Source organism: Mus pahari, chromosome 2, assembly GCF_900095145.1.
Source record: "Mus pahari chromosome 2, PAHARI_EIJ_v1.1, whole genome shotgun sequence".
NCBI lineage: Eukaryota > Metazoa > Chordata > Mammalia > Rodentia > Muridae > Mus > Mus pahari.
In genome coordinates, this window is record NC_034591.1 from 160,983,766 (window position 1) to 161,003,309 (window position 19,544).

The window sequence follows — 19,544 nt, forward strand, 5'->3', positions numbered from 1 at the left end:
TTTTTTTAATTAGATATTTTCTTTATTTACATTTCAAATGCTATCCTGAAAGTTCTCTATACCCTCCCCCACCCCTGCTCCCCTACCTACCCACCCACTCCCACTTCTTGGCCCTGGCATTCCCCTGTGCTGGATCATATAAAGTTTGCAAGACCAAGGGGCCTCTCTTCTCAATGATGGCTGATTAGGTCATCTTCTGCTACATATGCAGCTAGAGACAGGAGCTCAGGGGGTACTGGTTAGTTCATATTGCTGCTGGAAATGCCTTTTAATAGAGTCTCAGCCATTATTGGCTGTAACATTCATCCTCACATCAACACAGCGGTTTGCATGTGATTTGTCCCTAGTGAACTTTTTTTGTAGCAGTGCTCTGAGGTGAGGCATCTTTGAGGGGTATTTGGGGCATGGAGACTCCACCTCATGAAGAGATTCATGTAGTTCCTGTAGGAGTGGGTTAGTTATCTCAAGAGCATTTGATCTCTTTCATTTCCTAATTTTGCCGGTACGCTTACTCTCCCACTTGCTGCCATGCCTGAAGTAGCAGAAGCTCTCACAAGCAGCCGCCCAAACTTGGACACTGTACATGCAGAATTGAGACCTTAACAGCCCTCTTTTTCTTTAAGAATACCCAGTCTTAGGTATTCTAGTATCACAATAGAAATGGACTAAGATGACCAATAAGAAAAAATATCTACTTATTAATGTAACATGGACTCTCTTTTTTTTTTTTTTTTAAAGATGTAGTTGGAGGCAGGGGAGGTTTTGCAGGTGTCTGCAGAGTCCAGAAGAGGGTATCATATCCCCTTGTTTTGTTACAATTTCTCCCTAGGAAAAAACCTTCCTCCTTATAGGGAAACTTACTAAGACACCACATGTTCTAAAACAGTGGTTTTCAACTTTCCTAGTGCTGTGACACTTCAATACAGCTTCTTATATTATAGTGACCCCAACCATAAACTTATTTTTGTTGCTACTTCATAACTGTAATTTTGTATTATGAATTGTAATGTAAATATTTTTGGAGATAGGAGTTTGCCAAAGGGGTTGCAACTCAGAGATTGCATACCATTGATCTAAAGGAAAGTGAAATACTGCATCCTGCAGGGGAATTTATAAAGCTTAGAAAGTAAACAATTCAGAAGCTTCAAAAGGTTCCTAAAACTGACAAGATTTACTAGGCCCCTCTCTTTTCAAGTGTATATGAGCAGTAAGGACCCCTAAGAGATACTCTTAGACAACCCAGCTAGCTACCTGGAAGCAACTCAGATCAACTGAACTGCCTGGGAAAAAAAAAATCTCCAGCTATCAATATGCCCATAGGCTGTGCAGTACACTCCAGGTATCCACCTTTTGTGAGCTGTCACCCATGCTGTCCTGGGCTTTGGTAATGTAGCTGTCTTTGAGTCATTTCTGCTCCTGTGAGTAACTCCTCGACCATACTTCTATAAGATCCCCAGTGAAACTCATTGGTTCACCAAGTTGGACTTAGTGGTTTCCTTTCTTTGAAGTGTGAGTCATTGGTTTCCTATTTGATTAGATGCTTGTTCATGACTCCTCAGGAACAGTGTCACATGAGACCTGGAACTGGAGTGCATGGTGTGGGTACAGGAGCTGAACTTGGGTCCTCTGCAAGAGCAGTATTCACTTTGACCTCCTGAGCCATCTCTCCATCCTCTGTGACATGGATTATTTGTAAGACTCAGTATGAGAGATTTCAATGTGGATCGGATACAAGATTGTGCACCTTGTACTGCATGAAGCACAGTAAGAGATCAGGGTAAATAGGAGGCCCAGGAAGCAGCTGAAGGCTCTGTCTGCCTCCTACTGGGAGTTGAAGCTGGTTGGGAGGAAGCAGAAGCCTTGCTTCCAGTTAGGATTTAGAGTTTGTAGAGGAGGTGACCTCTCAAGCAATCTCCATGCTTGAGAGATGGTGGAAAGGAAATGGGGTGACATTATGTAAAACAGAATAGACCTGGTGCCTGAAGTATTCTCTACTCTTGTCTAGATGGGAACAGAGTATGTGCCAGGGTAAGAATGGGAGATCCTCAGGGATACCACTGCTCCCTGTGAGCAGATCTTCTCCAATCACAGTGAAGGGCAAAATGACCTTATCGTCTGCTAGACCACAGACTAGACAAGGGAGAAATTCCAAGAGGACTGGAGCAGGCCAGGCTCTGCCACATCCGTCAGGGACAGCCACCAGGCTCAGCTCAGCCTGCAGAATCACCAGGCGGCAAGGTAACCATTGTCAGGTGTCAGCCAAAAGGAGCCAGCAGCAACCTTGCAGGGAAGGGACAATACCACAAAGAACCAAACAGAACACAGAACAGCCCCCACACAGAACAAAGCCGCCAGCTCACAAACCACATCCTGTCAGGCGAAACCTAAAAGACCTCAGTATTTAGCAGAATGGTTTGCTTAAAATTTGGTAATTGTCTCAAATTTTCACCTGGGAAGAATTCAAATCAGCCGCTTCTTGGCCACCTGGGAGACAGAGCTTCCTTAAGAATCAGAGCAGTTGCTTTAGACCAGTGGTTCTCAACCTGTGGGTTGTGACCCCCTCAGCAACCCTCTGTCTCCAAAATTATTTACATTATAATTCATCACAGTAGCAAGATTATAGTTATAAAGTAGCAACAAAAATAATTTTATGGTTGGGGTCTCTGAAGGGGAGTCACCCCTACCCCATCAGTGCAGGACATACCCAGACACCAAATTCTCAACACAAAGGTGATTTATTACCCTGGAGGAGTGGCAGCAAGAAAAGCAAGAGAGTGTTTCTGCAGGAGAAAGAGAGGGTTTTAAGGGGGAAAATGGGGAACCCATGCTAGGGTGAATTGGTAAATCCGGACTGGACATGTTAAGACAATTGATGAAATTTGATAGCTGGACATTTGTGTTTTGTCTCAGGAATGAGTCAGCAACCAAAAAAGAAAATAGACCCTGGAGGCTAGCTTCAGGAATATATTGGTTTTTCCCAAGGGGGGGGGGGGGGAAGAGGTAAAGGAGCAAGAAATGTCTGGTGTGTGTGCCGTGCTCTGCCCGCTAGAACCCCTTCATTCACTACTGTAAGGCTCTGGCAAGCCTTAGCTTACTGGGGGACGCCCTGAGTAAGCCACATGGAGCTGGAGCAAAAGGAATTTATTGTCCTACACCAAAGGTGAAGTGGCGACCTTGCACAGCTCGTTCAGTGAGCTTTTTATACAGTTTTCAGGGCAGCAGCCATTAGGCACAATGTGATTGGCAGAACAATGTGAATTTTCTTTTCTTTTTTTTTTTTCTTTTTTTCTCGCATGAAGAACTGTATTAATTGATCACAGCACCGGGAAGGTTGAAAGCCACTGTTTTAGACAATCCAGGGCCTGTCTCCTCTGCACTTTTGTCTTAGTGTGCCAGTTAGGAATGTCATCTGGACTCCTGGGCACTCCTGTGTGAAACTGTCCGGGTTAAGGTTGACATCTGAAACATCTGTGACAATCGTCCTGGTTATGTTATTTAATGAGCACTGATGACCTTCCCAGCATCTATAGGGTTTCCAGGAAGGTGGCAATGGGGCTGTTGATGGCTGTGGTGGCAGGAGCTGTGATGGCTGGGGCAAAAGCAGCTTACCTTTGATCACATTTACCTTTCTTAACTCTTTGCTATCCTACAGCCAAAAGCGGCTAGTTTCTAGTACTTAACTCCTGAGGTGTTTTAGTAAGTGCTAAAAACTGCTGCTTAACTCTTCCTTTTCTGTGCTAAAAACCCAACTCTTTCCTACTGGTCTGCGCTTAAATAAGTGTTCAATTCTGGCAAATTCCGATTAACAGGTGCTGTTTGGCAGCAGGGAATTGAGTAAAGGGTTATTGCTGGTGCTCCCTTCTCCTGCAAGTCAGCCAGGAACCCCTGCTGACTGGGAAGTGTGTCAACTCTTTTTGACCAGGGAGAAAAGAAAGGAAAGGAAAGAAATCACTCACACAGACAACACACACACACTAGGTGAAGCAGAAATGACTGCGCTCATACGTTTGGATGGATGGGTGGATGGGTGGATGGGTGGATGGGTGGATGCGTGGATGTGTGGATTTGTGGATGCGTGGATGGATGGGGCAGAGATCCTAAGCCACCAAGTTGATTTATTTTTTCTGGCCTTTTTATACCTTCTTAGACAAAAGTTCTTTATAAAATTATCTCATAGATGAAATGTTACACAAAAGGGGAGTTACAGAAGGATGTCAAAGCAGTGTTTCATTCTATAAGCTCATTATAAGTTCAAAGCAACAGTTTTACACACCCTTGCTTAATCATGGTTCACACCTGTGGCTTCATCCTTGGACCCAACTTAGAATGATTGTTTTTCCTTGATTACACATCTGTCCCAAGCCTGTTTCTCTTTTTAGTGTAATTGTGAAAACTCATTGTATTTCTTACTATGCAGCCTTTACTTCCTATTATAAGGAGTAAGCACATTCTATTCATGGTTACATCTCTCTAACAACAACAAAAAACAAAAAACAAAAAACAAAAAAAAAGACCCCATCTCTTAAAACTTTCTTCCTAAGATTATTTTAATCAAATCAGGAATTCTGTAAAGTCATTGATTCATTTACATAGCATAAATTTATAAAAGTTCTTCTTTATGTTGACCTGCAGGGAGTCTGCTCAGTTAATTACAGTTCCAGAGGATCCAAGACCCTCTTCTGGCCTCTGTGGATACCACACACATATGTATACAATTATATACACAGGCAAAATACTTGCATAAATTTTTGAAAAATAGATCTTTTCTAGAGAAAAGATACTACTGAGTAATAGCATGGGGGGATGGGGATGGGGATGCCCCCACTTTCAGTGCTGCAGATTGGGCTTAGACGGTGCACATTTCCAGTGGGTTCCACCTCAAGTTTAAAAAGGGACCTCAAAATGAGGCAATATGGATGCCATTAACATGTTTACCAAGAGTAGTTTCGCTGAGAACAAGGGGAGTGTTAAAGTACCCAGATAACAGATGAAGGGCTGGCGTCTAACAGGGCGGATGTATTAGTTACTCTTCTCATGGCTGACCAAATGGCTGAAAAGAACAAACTTATGGTGAGTGTAGTTGGGCTCTCAGCTGGAGGAGTTACAGTCCACTATGCTGGGGAAGCATGTGGCACCCGGTCCCTTGACACAGTCAGCAAGCTGAGAGTGGTGGATGCTGGCACACACCTCCATTTCTCCATTTCACTTGGTTCTGGACTCCAGACCTTGGGATGGTGCCACCCATGTGCAGAGTGGGTTTCCACTCCTCGCTTAGACCACCCTGGAAACACCAATGGACATGCGTCCTAGGTGATTTGAAATCTAGACAAGTTGACAGTAAAGACTGACCATTACAGCAGGTTAACTCTCTCACTGACAGAGAAGGAAGAGAAGGGTTGGGTACATGCCCAAGAATGTCCACAGGGCTCTATGAAGAGATGAAGGAACACAGGCTGTTGCCTTTTTTTAATCCCAGTAAACCAAGATGTGAGGCACACAGACAGGCAGACAGAAAACAGCAACTGTCAAGGGAACTGACACAAAAAGATCCCAAGTTCAAGACCCCCATGGGATAAGAGGGTAAGTTCTGGCCACATACGCAGCTCAGGGAGAGCCACTTCACAGTAAACACACAGCAATGGGTAGGGTTACAGGTCAGCGGTAGAGCACTGAGAACTGAGTTTAACCCCCAGGGCCACAGAAAGGAGGAAGAGGAGGCCTCACAGAGAGGAAAGATGCAAAGCGGCTATGGAAAGTGAGAGACCTGAGCACAGGAGAAAAACCTTTTTTTGTAAAAGAGAAAACCAACAGAATGAGCACTTTCTCCAGAAAGCAGCATGTGCTGGTGGGGATGAAGGACAGCAGCTGGGTCACAAGCATCAAACGCCTCTCACTTTCACCCAGACTGAAAGGATGTGCACAGTGTAGGTGCTACGGAAATCATACGCTGTGCAAATATAAGCCTTTGTCTTGAAATGATGAGATGAGATTTATGGAAACAATAAGGAACAATTAATCAGTGGAAATTCTGCCAATTGTCACTCCCATGGAGAACCGTTTCCTTTCTTTGAAATCCATCTGGATGTGATCACAGGGCAAGGAGTCCTTTGCAGACCCAAAGTACACAAGCTCCTTAGGAGACAAACAGAGGAAATGACCCCTCCATAAATCTGTCAGCCAGTGAGAAAGCCCATCCCTACAGTCACAAAGGCCTTATCTGCTGCTGCTTCCTCAAGCAGGGACACAGAGTTGCCGGAATCCCTGACTGAGTGTGAGGAGAGCTGGGCATGGTTTCCAGCTGTTGTGGTTCCACATGAACCATAAAAACTTCATGTCCCAGAGTCTGTGGTCACAGAGAGAGAACTCGGTAGCTCTGAATGGCACCCACACAGTGGCATCGCTTCCTTCCTTGGTTGTGGAATCACCTCCCTGGTCTCTCTAGCTCACAGTTTGACTTTATGTTGTCCCTTCAAAGAGGGAGGGCAGTTAACATCTGCCTCCCGAATTTTTTTCTGTAGTAAACACCTCCAGTACCATGCTGGGGTTAAGGCTAAGGTTAGGGTTAGGGTTAGGGTTAGGGTTAGGGTTAGGGTTAGGGTTAGGGTTAGGGTTAGGGTTAGGGACCCTTCTTAAGTCCTTCCAAAATATTTGATTGCATCCGTGTCTGATTATATTGAAAAGTACAACTCCAAGGATGAAACATTTTCCTGGGAAGCTTAAGGGGACACCCAGATAAACGTCATTTGGACTGCTGCATTTTGGTAATATTATACTTATTGTTGATATAAAATGGATAGATGCTGTCAAAGCAATCTCTCATTCACAATGTCAGTGTACCCAGTGATGCCTTCACTCTTGGCAATAACTTCCCACACCCAGCTCCTTGTAAGGGCTGAACAATGGCTTCCCCAAGGTGTGCATGGCATAACTCCTAGAGAGATGTTACGCTGAATGTCAGAAAGGGCTTTGTGGACACAATCTGGGGTCTAAAGAAGGGAACACTGCCCTGGACAGTGTTCAAGAAAGGTCATTGTTAGATTTGAAACCCAGACAAATGCCTGAGATGAGTATTTAACATGTCAAAGCAGATGCTGGCCACCTGGTTCTCCTGCGCCCTCAGTCCCTGCCAGTTACAGGGTTCTCCATACCACCTACCCTAAAAGTCTTCAGCCCAGACGGCTGGGCTTCCCTGTATGACTCAACCATTTTACCTACCAGGCCCTTTGGCTACTCTGTTTTGGGCCTCTGGCTCCTGCACCTGGTTTCCCTCTCTCCCCTCTCCCCTCTCCCCTCTCCCCTCTCCCCTCTCACATGGCCTAGCTCAGGGTCATGTCAACCCTGGACTTTCCCAGACATTCCTGCGTCTGGCTGTGCTCTCCCACAAGTCTAATAAACTTTCTCCTCCTCTTTTTTTTTAAATTCAGTCATCTCCTTCATATCTAATCAAATACAATATGATATTTATTTGTAATCCTGACATCTTTCTTGTGTGACTTGTCCCCTTAGTGACATTTTGACATCTAGACAATACATGAAGCATCAAAACAACCAGTAATTTCACTGGTGAACAAAAAAAAAATGTAACCATATATTCTTCTAAATATTACCAATGAGAATATCGCTGTATGCTGAGTTGGAAACCAGATTTTCAAAGGTGTTTTGGATCTCTCAGTCTCTTTTCCCTCATAGATTATAAAGTCAGTTTACTGTTGTTGGGTCAACATCTTTAAGAAAACGAAGGAGCGACAACCTTTAGTGCTCACTGCACAGAAGAGCTCCTATACAGCATTTTGCCTTTCACTGTGAGTATGCACATATTGTTACAGTTTAGGATACATCTGTGAAGTGTGTTGCAAGGTGATTCCATCATGGGGGAACCTCACAGAGCATGCTCAGAGATGAAGATGTCTGTGATGTCACCAAATGATGTGATCTCGTAGGACGCCATCGTGTGCACAGTCTCTAGTGGACCAAGACCTCTACTCATGCACAGGAGTGTGAACGTGTCCCCAGTTCCAAGACAAATCTGTTTCTCTTCCTGGTGCTGCCGTGGGGAAGAACTCACATACTGTCTGTCAGTGGAGTCTCCTCAAAACACAAACGAGAAAACAGACCTTTCATGTGTTCCCACAACCCTCTCTGTGGAGATCTATCCAAAGAAGATGCAAACAGAATGTCAGAGACATCTGTGACCTCGGGTTTAGTGCTCCCTGAACACAACAGCCAAGACATAGAATCAACACAGATGGCATACGTGCACAATGGAATGATACCAAGCTATGCAGAAAATGAGACTCCATCATTCAGAGTGACACAGGTGGAACAGGCCACATTCACATTTGTCCTGGCAGGCTCTGACTGGAGCAGGAATTCGATGAGGGGCATGGAGGGCACAGCAGTGGCCTGAGGTACACACTGCAGAGCGGAGCTAACAAGCCTCTGAGAACTAGCAGGCTCAAACACTCTGAACTTCACATTTAAGGTCTGTAAAGATCATGCCAGTAGCTGTCTGAGCTGGGTCTAATGGTGGTACACAATCTTCCTAACACTGCAACCCTTTAATACAGGTCCTCATGTTGTAGTGACCCCCAACCATAAAATTATTTTCATTGATACTTCATAACTGTAATTTTGCTACTGCTATGAATCGCAATGTAAATATCTGCTTTGTAGGCATCTGATATGTGACCCCGTGAGAGTGTCCTTGGACCTCCCAAAGAAGTTTCCACCCACAGATTGAAAACAGATGCTCTATCGGCACAGTCTCTCAACCCAGCTACTCAGGAGGCTGAGGAAGGGTCTAAGGTTCAAAGTTGCCTGGGATACAGTTCAAGTCTAGAGTGAGAGCTTACTGAGACCCTGCTTTAAGATGAAATTTTAAAAGAGCTGGAAATGTAGCTCAATAGTTGAGCATTTACCCGCTGTGCACCAGACCCCACTCCAGTTCCCAGGGCTGCAAAAACTGACATTTAATTTAAAAACATATTCTTTCCTTAGAGTAGTTGGAAGTGGCACAGAAACAAGTTCAGGCAGATCTGTCACATAGCATCCGATAGACATGTCACATAGCACCCAACGTGTCACAAGGACTCAGGCTGCTTGTTGGTTCCCAGCACAGTTCCTGGTACTCAGCTGGTGAGAAAGCTGCAGACCCAACACCATGAAAGAGTTCTGTGAGGAGATTAGAAAACAATGGGCATTTACAGCACGTGTCAACCAACCAAACCTCTCCTTTTCCCACAAAATCCAAACCCGGGAAAAGTGCAGTGATTGCCTAAAGCTCCTGCAGAGGCTGGGGGAGTGGGTCAGTGCTCTTGAGCACCATAGAGTTTCAGACTCTAGCTTGGAGCTGGGTGCTGTGGTTCATGCCTGAAATCCCCGCTTGAGAAGAAGAGGCGAGAGGATCAGAAGCTCAAGGCCATCCTCAGCTACATAGGCTATCCTGGGCTACACCAGACCCTGTGTCTCATTCAGTCAATCATCAGGTTCTGAGACCAATAGGGGACAGATTCCAGCATTTCCATTCAGAGCTCTTTGAGCACAGGGCACCCTGGTTTCCTAACAGTCCCTGCTGTGTGGATGGTTATTATTAAGTGAGATCACACTGCACATCGGCCAGCAAATGTCAGTTCTCCTTATTAACTATTTCCAACGGAAGTGTGAGAGCTTCTGGGGAGACTGCTCCGTGACGAGGAGCCCTGGCTTCTCCTGCAGAGGACTTGACGGGTCAAAAACTCTAGTTCCAGGAGATCTGATGCCTTCTCCTGGCCTCTATAGACTCTAGACAAACATTACTTATACATATGTATAGGCAAAATAAAACCCCATGCACATAAAATAAAAATAAATCTTAATATTCACTTGCATTGATTTATTGGGATATAGGTGAGTGTGTATGTGTTATGACTTACTTGTGGAGGTCAGAGGTCAAACCAAGGGAGTCAGTTCCCTCCATCTGTCTTGTGAACTCCATGGGTTAAAGTCTTAACTCACTGACTTGAGAGCTTCAGCGCTGAGTAAAATAGAGGTTTCCTAAGAACATTAGGTACTCTCAACTTAAAACAATACTCTACTCTCTGGATAAGGCCTGGAGAATATCATGAGAGACATCCACTTAGAAGTGGTGGAGGATGCTTTTATCATGCACATGAATAAAGGCTCTCTGTCATGTAAGGCTCTGTTTCATGTCAAAGCTCCTTCTCCAAAAACTAATTGTGGCCCAAGGAGGCCCTGGACATGAGTACTGTTTCAGCTCTCTGGGGATTGTGAATCCAGGGCTTATCTGTGCCGATCTTACATAGTGTGGATCTGCAGATGACTGACAAACAGCCATACTGGAGCCACACCCACCCAACCATCTATTTATCTACCTCATGTCATCAACTTTGATGTAATCTTGCCACAGAAGGTCATACCTGATGACAGGGAAGATGGAGAGTGGACAAATGAATGACTGAGTGGCTGCTCACTGTGTAGGTGTTCCTGAAACCGTAGGAAATCAGAAGGTTGAGGCAGGAGGATCATCATAATCTCAAGGCCTGTCTGTGCTGCAGAATGGATCCATGGATAGCCCGGCCTTGTGTGGGACTCTGTTTCTGAGTGAAAAGCAAAAGGAGGCTTGGGGTTTACACCCCACTGGCACTGTGGCTTGGGAGCACTGGCAGTGTGCTTGCCTAGCTGTGTGTAGCCATAGGTTCAATCCCTACCATGGAAGAAAAGGAAGAGAGAAGAGAGGGAAGGAGAAAGAGGGGGGAATTTAATTTTCACACAAATTTTATGGAGCAGCTGAGGAACTAGAGCATGAGACCTTTGGCTTATTCCTCAGCACTCGAAGAAGGAAGGAAAAGAGGGAGGGAGGGAAGGAGGGGAGGGAAGGAGAGAGGAAGGGAGGGAGGGAGGAACTAACTTCACCCTAAAGAACAAATGTACTTACATAAGAAATGCAAACCTTTGCTTAGAGGGGAAGCAATTAGCTTAGGGTTCTGTGTTCAGTCAAAGCAGAAAGCGTGCCCCTCCCCCATGTGACCTGATTATATTCTAAATAATTTCTATTTGTGTGTGTGTGTGTGTGTGTGTGAGAGAGAGAGAGAGAGAGAGAGAGAGAGAGAGAGAGAGAGAGAGAGAGAAAGAGAAAGAGAAGGGGGGTTAGGAACTCAAGGGTCTGTTCTCATTTGGAAACCCAGTGTTCCACAGTCATCTAAAGGTTCTGAGAAGGTGTGCAACAATTTTGCCTATATAACTCTCAGCCAGAGTTTCCTAGCTTATTTGAATACAAAGAGAACATTTCCTGGCCAGCTCATTAACACCCTACCAAACAAGTTTCTCTCCACCCAAGCTAGGAAACTGCAGATAAATGCATTCACATTTTCTTTCTTTTCTTAAATCCATTAACTTTCTGATGTTTTAATGTATTTTTCCCTTTTACTTTTTATTTTAATGTAATTCCTGAAAATTACAAAAAAATTGTCTCACTTTGCTGGTCCCTCTGTCCAATTCCTTGTCTGGGGGCACAAGAACTTAGGAGCCCTCTTAAGTTACTCACTGAACCCCAATAAATTCTAATGGTGAATAGCCCTTTCTCCTCCAGGACTATGTGGGATGGGGGCTGCTGTTTCCCAATCTGTCTCCATCTGTTAGAAAAATGCCACGCCATCCTTAACACACAGACTTTCCAAAGAATTTGGCCAGCAACTGTACATGAACTCTTACTTGGGCCTGTAGGCTCTTACCTATCGCTTTCTGGCCAACATTCCAGATGGCCTGCTGAGGCCCTCACTGGCCATGAATCGCCCTCCAGAGGATCCACATCCAGCTCACTGCTTCCTACACACAGTAGGGCTGTCTGCCATCAGTCTGCAGTAAGTCAAGCAGTTACTGCTTTTGTTTGGAGTTTGTGTGGTGCTGAGCCTCATGCATAGGAGGACGATGCCATTTTAATCTGGAGGACACAGTGGACAGTGTGGCAGGCCTCTTGGCTTGCTTTCGATGTTTTGTTGCTGCTGCCGTTGTTTTGGTTTTTGAGATAAGGTCTTACTCTGTAGACTGGCCAGATCTTGCTATGTAGACCGTTAGAGATCATGCTCCAAGGGAAATGTGCACCCTGACATTCTAAGGGAACTATTTAGAGCCACAGTCCCATTTGGTTTGTAAAAATTTCTTATCTCATTTGGCAGTGGTGGTATATGTCTTTAATCCCAGCACTCAGCAGGCAGGGCAGGCAGATCTCGGAGTCTGAGGTCAGCCTGGTCTACAGAGGGAGTTCCAGAATAGCCAAGGCTACACAGAGAAACCCTGTCAAAAAAATAAACCAAGTTCTTATCTCCTTCAGCTAAACTGAATCTAAACTGTATAGTAGCTCAGGGTTAGTCTGATTGCTTAGCATCCATGAGACTCTATGTTCAACCCTCAGCATGAAAGAAAGAGAAAGAAGAGAGAGGGAGAGAGAAAGAGATAGAGAAGAAGGAAGGAAGGAAGGAAGGAAGGAAGGAAGGAAGGAAGGAAGGAAGGAAGGAAGGAAGGGAGGGAGGGAGGGAGGGAGGGAGGGAGGGAGGGAGGGAGGAGAGAGAGAGAGAGAGAGAGAGAGAGAGAGAGAGAGAGAGAGATCTGGCTGGAGAGATGGCTCAGTGATTAAAAGCACTGACTGCTCTTTCAGAGGACCTAGGTTCAATCCCAGCATCCATATGATATTTCTCAACCGTCTGTAACTCCAGTTTCAGGGGATCTAATGCCCTCATACAGATTATGATCATAATCCCTCCCAATGATTCTCTTCTCTTCTTTCTCCCACTAACCCCCTCCTACTTCCATATGTACATACATGCACAGGTATGCTCAACTGCATTTGAGTATGAGGATGCTGGAAGCTGACTTTGGGTGTCATACTCTGTCATGTCCACATAATTTTTACATTTATTTTTTGAGACAGGCTCTCTCTCTATAGTCTTGGTTGTCCTTGAACTGCATGACTGAGATGGCCACCACACCCAGGTCTGGTATTATTTTTTGATATATTTCTTACTGAGTCAGGAGTTTATTGGCATTTCAGCTGAATGAGCTGGCCAGTGAGTCCTTGAGGTCCTCCAGTCTCAGTCACTAGCGTGGGGACTGCTCACTGCCACACCTGGCTTTTACATGGCTGCTGGGACTCATACCCAGGTTCTCACGACACTGCATCGTCCCAGCCTTTCTTCAGGTAACTTTTAAATGCAGAGGTAACTGTCATTTGCTGCTTTCTCTCAGTCTAAAATTCTGATGAAGAGGTCCTCTAGAAAGCTAGCTTTAACTTATGAAACAATCTCAATGTGGTCGTGAAACTACAGAGCCAGGCAATTGCCCCAAACAGCAGCCCGCAATTCATAAAGTACTTCCACATATATTACTGCAGGGGCCTTTTTTCTTTCTGTATTTCTCTCCTGTCTCTTTCATAAAAATGTGTGTTCTGCTTACTGTGTTTCTGGTCCAGGAGTTAGTATGAAGAAACCTCTGACAGAGTGCACAGTTAATACATCAGCAAGATACACAAGAATACAAAATATGAGGTGTAAGTAACACAGGACTGTGATCTCAGTGGGACTATCAACATGCTCTGGAGGCCTATTCACAGTTTTAACACTATCTGAGAAGAAGGTGGTGTTGGCAAAAGCTGAGTTAATGTATATATATATATATATATATATATATATATATATATATATATATGTATGTATGTGTGTGTGTGTTTATTTATTTAAAATCAGGTTTTCACCATGTAGCCCAAGCTGGATTCAAACTGCCTCAGATTCTCCAGTGCTGGGATTACTAATGTGTGTCACCATGCCCAGCATACTGAATGTTTAAGTTGAAGATGTCAGGTTCTTAGAAGCATAAAATGCTGAGGGCCCAAAGGTGTGTTGGGAAGCTACCGCAGTCTCCTACTGCTGATCTACAAGGATGGTTGGGGAGTGACATGAAAACAAGGCTGGAGATGTGAGCAGATCCCGTGGTTTAAAAATCATCATAGCATTTTTCATGACTATATCTGAAAGTCTTGCAAGTGAAATCCCCACACTCAGGAGGGAAAGGTAGGAAAACTGCTATGAATTTGAGGTCAGTCTGTGCTACAAAGTGAGACCCTATCTTGAAAGGAAAAAAAAAATAGAATGGCAGTCCTGGAAGAATGCATACAAACTGAATACTTTTATTTCCCTACTTCCCTTTACTAGGAAAACCTAGGGCAATTGTTACCTTTCATGTGACTTGGGGCTTGGCATTAGAGCACAGCTCCACAGTCACTAAGGGTCTGTGGGAGCCACCATACTAGCAGCTAGCAGCACTTGCATGTGAGTGAACTTATGTTGGATTGGGTGTGAGATATAGAACAGGGAAGGCCAAGCAAAGGCAAGAACAGAAGGAAGGGAGGGTTCTACAGCGATGTGAGGGATGGATGGAGGCATGAAGAGAAAGACAGGAAAGAGCATGAGAGAAGACCAGAAGGGAAGGCAGAGGGGAGAGAAAGGGACAGAAAAACTTGCTGGACTGAAAGACCACATGACAAGGAATTCACAAAGTATGTTATATCGATTAATATTGAAAAGATCACTGCAAGGTCAATTCATTCCTTTTTTAGAAGAAACTGAGGCTCAGATCAATTAATGTAAAATCTAACCAGTCTAGCAGATTGGTTTTATATCTTTTACTCCAAAGTCTGCCACTTTGTGTAGCGAAGTGTCCTAACTTTCAGTTTAAATACCTGGACTTAGATCAGAACTTTTGTGCATCTGGGATTTTAGCTCCCCAGTCTGAACCTGTTTCCACTACAAACTAAGGACACTAACATTCTTTCCCCCCTCTTTGGTGGTACAAGAAGCATGGAACATAGCACATCATCTACGGGATCACACACATAAAGGATTGCCGATTAAGCAGAAGCCCTGGCTGTGCTGGGGTTTATTTTTGCTTATCATTTTGAGACACAGTCTCATTATGTAGCTCTAGCTGTCCTGGAACCCACTATGTAGACCAGGCTGGTCTCAAACTCACAAAGAGAACCACCTGCCCCTGCTTCCACAGTGCTGGGATTAAAGCCATGCACTATTACACCCAGTAGTGCTGTTCTTATTTTCAGCATTAGGGCTAGACAGAGTTCAAAGACAAGGCCCACCAACTACCTGAAACCCCTGACCTAACTATTCAGAGAGGCTGCCAAGGCACCTGGTGTTCCAGAGTGTCTCTCTGGTACAAAGGCTGGCAGACCACTTCCAGTGGCTCCTTTAGTGAGGGTGATAGCTCTCCAGTGTTGACTGAGATGGTATGCCTGCCATTTCTTCACTAGGGCATTCTGCATGATCCACTGCATCTGGAATACTGCTTCTGCATACTACATGACTTGCAGTAGCAAGGTCCTCTCATGGTATTAACTGCTTCATTCATAGATTCCTACTTCTCCCAGGGCAGAGGTTCTATAGTATTAATGTTATTGGGAAACCGTGAGTCTAAGATTCTGAACAGGAGCTCTATAGAGGATCACCTGAGCCCACAGAAAACACAGGAATGTCCTGCTTTACTGAGACTTGCTCCAGACCCAATAGGCAAGCATGGTATTTCTTTTGTTACTTGGCACTCTCATCCCCCTGCAGGGGCACTCACACAGGATGTCTTCCTTCAGTGGTCTGTTCTTCCAGTCCAAAAGGTCTGTAGTCATCCAATTGGCTCCTAACATTTTTAGCATCACAAAGAGAATCACTGTTATTTTCTTCCTATTGGTCAGAGTTCATCCAACTAGCTTCATTATGGGCATAAACACACATTTGAAATGTTTTAAGTACCTCAACAGATTTATTAACTACTTACAAAGACAACTCTACCTGCAGGCGTGAGCACACAAAGTTTCTATATGGATTAGTACATCTGACCTAACTACTGTTAGAAACTGCTCATCTCACTAAAACCATCTTAGATAAAAGCTCATGGGAGTCAACTAAGGAGTTGTTCTGAGGAGACCTCAGTGTTTACTGCTACATGATGTGCCTGTGTTATCGAAGTTGTCCAAATTCACATATCCATTTGTATTACCTGAACGAATGGGCTCAGTTTAGCCAGTATTCTACTGAAACATGGTCTTCTTAAAGGCTGGGAACGATTTCTGACTTTACCAATAGACAAGCAATGGCTATAGTTCTCTCTTTGCCATATTTCCTCTCTGTGCACATTACTCAAACCGACTACAGACTGACACACCTAGGTTTCAAATAGACTATGCGCTACTTACTTAGCTCTTGCTACTCCGGAACTAACTTAGAAAGACACAAATCATGTGCTGCACCTGACAGACTACCAGTATGAAAAACACTTGCTATGATTATTGCAGAGGAGGTGGCAGAAAGAGTAAAGGAGCAAGAGAAAAAGGAGTCTGCTGAGAGGTTGTGTGTCAGAAGCTATCTTCATAAAGTCTCACCAGTATGTTTGCCTAAATATAAGCTGAACAAGGAGAGCCATAGATATGATACAGTGGATGAAGGAAAGCTCACAGTGGTGTAAAGCCTATATAAAGAACTACAGGCAATCTGAGATCAGGAGAAATAGTCTCCCCTAAGGAAGAACACACTAATTGTTATCCAATACCTAGTGCTCAACCATGAAAACATACATACAAATAACATTATTCAGACTGAACAGGTTGTAGTTATATATTTAGGAATACACACACAGAGGATAACACACACACTAAAGATGTCATGCATCTGAAAAAGCAAATGGTTATATGGGAGGGCTTTAGGAAAGGGGGGATGATTCAATTATAATCCCAAGAGACACTTTTTAAAGATTTATTATGTATACAGTGTTTTGTACTGCATGTATACCCACATGCCATAAGGGGGCACCAGATAGTCTAGAGCCGCCATGTGGTTTCTGGGAATTGAACTCAGGACCCCTGGAAAAGCAGCCAGCACTCTTAACCTCTGAGCCATCTCTCCAGCCACTGAAAAAAATTTTATATGAGTGTACACACACACAACACACACATTCCCACTTAAGATATTTAACTACCACTAAAGTTAAGTCCACTTTGTATTTTGTCCATTTCATGGTCTACTACATAGACAGCTTTGTGACTAAGAAAGCAGAGTGCTTTTTTTTTTTTTTTTTTTTTTTTTTGGTTTTTTGAGACAGGGTTTCTCTGTGTAGCCCTGGCTGTCCTGGAACTCACTTTGTAGACCAGGCTGGCCTCGAACTCAGAAATCCACCTGCCTCTGCCTCCCGAGTGCTGGGATTAAAGGCGCGCACCACCACGCCCGGCGCAGAGTGCTTTTCACACACAGACTGAGAGCAGGACCAGAAGCCACAGTGGACTGCCAGGGAGCAAGGGAACAACCAGGAAAGATGTCCAACCTTCTCCCCTTTCTCACATGCCAGAACCAGAGAACAGAAGCAGTGGAGACCACTCACCCCAGCAACACATGGAATATGGAATATAAACCAACAGGATCTAAGAATACTTTTCAACAGTGCCTGATTGTTGTATAAATCAGTGCTGGTCCTAACCTTGGTCAAAGCAGCTTCTTTTTGCAGTGAGCAGCAATCAATGCAGTCATAACTGGTCAAAGTACTGTGAATAAGGGACTGTTAGGTGCTCAGCCTTAAATCGAACAGCAGTATCACCACTGCTAATATTCAGGGAACATAATAGAAAAGGGGTGTAGGCAGACAGGGAGGAGTATGGTGAAATATAGTCTGCTGTTATCATCCTAGCACTCAGGAACTTCCTGATCACACACACACACACACACACACACACACACACACACACACACACACACACACACACACACAGAGGATCCAGCTAACATTCCACTCCAGCACGGGGAGGTCAGGGCTTGAGGTGATGGTGATACTCTACTTGAAAGGCTATCAGCACTTGACAGGTGCTGGGGGAGGCAGTCATTTTTCTTCAGGGCTGTAAGTTCTGCCCAAGCTCCATTGGATGCCCACAGCTATGTGCTTGCAGGGAGCACTAACTGGAAAAGGAGGATGTGAATTTAGAAAGGGAGGCATGTGAAGCTACCAAATAGAAAATATTATTTATAATCTTCTAAAAAAAAAAAAAAGATTGGAGAGATGGCTCAGCAGTTAAGACTACTACCTGCTCTTGCAGAGGACTTGGGTTTGGTCCTTGGCACCCACGTAACAGTTCACAGTCATCTGTAACTCTAGTTCCAGGGAACCTGATATTCCTTCAGGTACCAGGCATGCAGACAGCACATATACATGAGGCAACCACTCATACACACTAGAAATAAATACATTTTAAAAATTCATTATCAGGGCTGGGGAGATGGCTCAGTGATTAAGAGCACTGACTGCTCTTCCAGAGGTCCTGAATTCAATTCCCAGCAACCACATGGTGGCTCACAACCATCTGTAATGGAATCTGATGCCCTCTTCTGGTATGTCTGAAAACGGCTACAGTGTATTCATATACATTAAATAAAGTAAAATTCATTCTCAACAGTGAAAGTGTGAGGCTCAGAACTAGTTTATAGATTATCTCAATGTATTGATTGTAAAGACAAAATGAAATGTGTACTTAACACAGTACCAGCCACATGTCTCATTCAAAGCAATCTGCTGTCATCTGTTCATCTCTGTGGCAATTCCCTAAAATTTCTCTCAAAGTAAAGACTACCTGAATGCAAACTGCCACTAAATTCGAATTTGGGGAGGAGGGTCTATCATCTATACATTACAGAATCTTCAGAAATATTATTTAGACAAGATAGAGTTTGCCTTTCAGTAAACTGTTTTAAGTAAAGAGAGTCTAGATTGTGTCTGCATACTGCTGAAACCTAGATCTATCACTTGGGTAAGCAATTTGGTCACCTGCAGATGGAAAGGCTGGTGAAGTTATTAGAAACCTCTTTCCTTCATACTGAGAACCTGCACTGTGAACCAACATAGTCAGGCCGAAGCACCTAGTTCTTTCAAACTTCAGTCTTAGATAAGGTTTCCATTGTGACAAAACACCATGACCAAAAGCAAGTTGGGTAGAAAAGGATTTATTTCAGCTTACATTTCCACAGTCTACCATGCGGGGGAGTCAGGGCAGGAACTGAAGGCCTTGGAGGATGGCAGCTTGCAAGCTCATTTGAGTTCCTGCCTGTTCAGATTGTCCATTCTGCTGTTTGGTTTTACCTGGTTTTTCGATAGTAAGAACACTGTCCAGGGCTGGTGAGATGGCTCAGTGGGTAAGAATACCCGACTGNTCTTCCNAAGGTTCGGAGTTCAAATCCCAGCAACCACATGGTGGCTCATAACCATCCGTAACAAGATCTGACGCCCTCTTCTGGAGTGTCTGAAGATAGCTACAGTGTACTTACATATAATAAATAAATAAATCTTTAAAAAAAAAAGAAGAACAACACTGCCCAAAGTATTCCCTGGGTGCATCTGTACTCTGTGCACAAAAGGTTTCTGCTAAACTCAGTGACCTGCAGTACCTGTGGCAGATGCCATTAACTTCCCATACGCTAGGTTCTATGACGACATCTGGGTGTAACTGACTTGTTTAC